Source organism: Zea mays, chromosome 6 (assembly GCF_902167145.1).
Source record: "Zea mays cultivar B73 chromosome 6, Zm-B73-REFERENCE-NAM-5.0, whole genome shotgun sequence".
In the NCBI taxonomy this organism is placed as follows: Eukaryota; Viridiplantae; Streptophyta; class Magnoliopsida; order Poales; family Poaceae; genus Zea; species Zea mays.
This window is the reverse complement of record NC_050101.1, coordinates 66,410,108-66,413,951: the sequence shown is the minus strand read 5'-3', so window position 1 is coordinate 66,413,951 and position 3,844 is coordinate 66,410,108.

The window sequence follows — 3,844 nt, the reverse complement described above, 5'->3', positions numbered from 1 at the left end:
GCTAAGGCTCAGCTCGTTGACCATGACACAAGTCCATGGTGCTTGGGGTAGGCTGTCTCAGCTGGTAGCCTCGAGCTCATAGCGTTCAGGGTAGCTGCGAACCCTTTCCTCCAAGCACTACCTTCGGCTATCTCTAAGGCAAAAAGGATGCTGCTTACCCTTTGAGTTTGAAGGGTGATAGCAGCCCTAGAAGGGTAGGAGTGGCACCAACCACTGCAGTGCCCTCAACAGCCAAGCGACCATCGCCTAGCCCCATCCTCGACCATCACCTGGGCAGCACGGGTTGCTGCTTACCTTTTGAATCCAAAAGGTGGGGCAGCGTCAGAGCTTGTGTAGTCCACTGCTTCGGCCTCCCACGAGGCCTGGCTTCATCAAGGCCTAGTTCGTCGGCCATGGCACAAGCTCATGATGTTCGGGGTAGCCACCGATAATCGCCTTCAAAGCACTTCGCTTGTCTATCGCCAAGGCAATACGGGCCACTACTTACCTTTTGACTTTGAGGGTGAGCAGTGCACACCCCATATAGTTTAGCCTCATACCTTCCATCTATAAGTTAGCATGATGACAAACTCTTCCTTTGTAATAGGATAACATTTATCTGTGTTCTAGTTTGGTAAGATTCACTCACATAAACTCGGTCTCTAGCGCCATCTGTGGTCCGAATTGATTGAATCCACCCTTGTAAACCCGACCTCTGGTACACAGATCTCTGATGCCCAGTAATGAAGTAAGAATACATTCTCATCCATCGATTCATTTTTCTTTTTACAAAGCTCTATACCCCTGTCGGTGTTTCGACCCCGGGGGGTCCCTGGACCGACGAGTAAATTGTCGCCGCGTGTCCCAGTCCAGATGGGTCGGCGCGAGACGGAGCACGAAGGGGGAAAGGAGACAGGCAAAAGGGGAAACCCGCGGCCTTCGTGTTGTCCTGCGCCCAGGTCGGGTGCGCTTGCAGCAGGGGGTTACAAGCGTCCGCGTGGGAGAGAGCGAGGGACTTGCGCGTCGGCCCGTTCTCCCGCGCGGCCAACCTTCTCGTACAAGAGCCCTGGACCTTCCTTTTATAGGCGTAAGGAGAGGGTCCAGGTGTACAATAGGGAGAGTAGCAGTGTGCTAACATGTCTAGCAGGGAGGAGCTAGAGCCCTAAGTACATGCCGTCGTGGCAGTCGGAGAGGTTTTGGCACCCTGTTCATGTGATGTCGTGGCCGTCGGAGGAGCGTCTGAGCCTTGCGGAAGGACAGCTGTCGGGGCTGTCGAGTCCTTGCTGACGTCTCCTTGCTTCCGTAAGGGGCTGAGAGCCACCGTCGTCATGGAGCACGCAGGGCGCCATCATTATTTGTTTACCGGGGTGAGCCGGATGGGACGCCGGTCTTGTTCCCCGTAGCCTGAGCTAGCTAGGGGTAGGGTAATGATGGCCCCCCCTGTGACGTGGTCGGTCCGAGCCCTAGGTCGGGTGAGGCGGAGGCTCCTCCGAGGTCGAGGTCGAGTCTGTCTTCCGAGGTCGAGGTCGAGTCCGAGCCCTGGGGTCGGGCCAGGCGGAGTTCGTCGTCTTCCGGAGCCGAGACTGAGTCCGAGCCCTGGGGTCGGGCGAGGCGGAGTTCGTCGTCTTCCGGAGCCGAGGCTGAGTCCGAGCCCCGGGGGTCGGGCGAGGCGGAGTTTGTCGTCTTCCGAAGCCGAGGCTGTGTCCGAGCCCTGGGGTCGGGCGAGGCGGAGTTCGTCGTCTTCCGAAGCCGAGGCTGTGTCCGAGCCCTAGGGTCGGGCGAGGTGGAGTTCGTCGTCTTCCGGAGCCAAGGCTGAGTCCGAGCCCTGGGGTTGGGCGAGGCGAAGTCCGTCTTCCGGGGCCGAGACGGGGGCCGAGCCCTGGGGCGGGCGAGGCGGAGCTTCCTTTGGAGCCCGAGGCCGGACTTGGCTGTTGTCAGCCTCACTCTGTCGAGTGGCACAGCAGTCGGAGCGACGCAGGCGACGCTGTCTTCTTGTCAGGTCGGTCAGTGGATCGGCGAAGTGACTGCGGTCACTTCAGCTCTGTCGACTGAAGAGCGCGCGTCAGGATAAGGTGTCAGGCGATCCTTGCATTAAATGCTGCTGCGATACGGTCGGTCGGCGTGGCGATCTGGCCAAGGTTGCTTCTTGGTGAAGACTGGGCCTCGGGCGAGCCGAAGGTGTGTCCGTTGCTTGAGGGGGGCCCTCGGGCGAGACGTGAATCCTCCGGGGTCGGCTGCCCTTGCCCGAGGCTGGGCTCGGGTGAGGCGAGATTGTGTCCCTTGAGTGGACCGAGCCTTGACCTTAATCGCACCCATCAGGCCTTTGTAGCTTTGTGCTGATGGGGGTTACCAGCTGAGATTAGGAGTCTTGGGGGTACCCCTAATTATGGTCCCCGACAGTAGCCCCCGAGCCTCGAAGGGAGTGTTAATACTCGCTTGGAGGCTTTTGTCGTACTTTTTTGCAAGGGGACTGGCCTTTCTCGTTTTCATTTCGTTCCGGTGGGTGCGTGCGAGCTCACCCACCGGGTGTAGCCCCCGAGGCCTCGGAGGAGTGGTTTGACTCCTTCGAGGTCTTAGCGCGTTTCGTGATGCTTTGGCCGGTCTAGTTGTTCCCCCATGCGAACTGGCCGTAGCCCGGGTGCATAGTCGAGAGGACGGTCAGGTATGTTGACGCTGTCAACGGTTTGGCTGGAGCCGGGTTTGCGAGAGCAGCCCCCGAGCCTCCGCACAGAGCGAGAGGACGGTCAGGGACAGACTCGGCTTTTTACATACGCCCCTGCGTCGCCTTTCCGCAAGGAGGAGGGGGGAAAGCGCCATGTTGCCCTCGGAGGGTGCCGAACATGGTGTCTCCAGTGAGTTGCTAACGGGTAATCCGAGTGGACGCCCGTGCCCTATTCGTTAGGGGTCGGCTAGTGGCCCAAAGGCGCGCTCCAAAAGTACCTGCGGGTGATTTGCCGGACCCGGTCCCCTTTTGACGGGGTCCGAGGGCTCGATGCCTCCCTCTGGTGGGATTCCGTTACAAAAATCGTTCCCGTCGGTCTCGGAAATGTCCTAGGGTACCTCGGGAGCGTAGCCCGAGCCTTGGTTATGTATCGAACGTACCCAGGGTCATCCCTCGCTCTGCGTGCTCTGAGGCGGCTGTCAGAACCCTTCGGGGGCCCGCCTACGAACCCCTGATCAGTAGTGGGCGCGGAGCTCGAGTGGCCTGAGGCGGCCGTTGAACCCTTCCGAGGGGCTAGCCTTCGAACCTCTGACCAGTAGTGGGCACGGAGCCCGGGTGCTCTGAGGCGGCTGTTGAACCCTTCCGAGGGGCCAGCCTTCGAACCTCTGATCAGTAGGGGGGCTCGGGGACCCGCTTCCTTCACGGAGAAGGATCCCTTTCGGAGTATCCCCTTTCCCGGTCCCTGTGGCAAGAGAGAGAAAGAGGAAGTGGAAAAGGATACGAAATCGAGTGACGTGGCACACCTTTTTTGACGCGGTCATCATGGCGGAGGTGAAGCGTCGCCGGCTTCGCCTGCCAAAGGTGCCGCCTGTCCTGCCGCAGAGTTAATGCGACGGGACGAGTGGCTCGCGGGGCGGCCGTTGTGCGTGCGCGAGCCGTTCGGGGAACGGAACACGGGCGCGTCATCTTCACGCCGCGGGAGAGGGCTCTCTCGCTGTCCTAGGAGGGGACGTGAGCTTGCTGACGACTTGACTGCTGCCTCCGCCCGCCTGCCACCGCCATTACTTCCGGCCCATTTCTGGCCGTATCGACCGTCGCGCCTTCTCCCGCGGCTGAATGACCCATGAACGATGTGCTCGGTTGGCACTGTCGGGTCATGTGCAGGGTCGCCTCGAGTCGCGGCACCGGTTCCGCAGTCGAGAA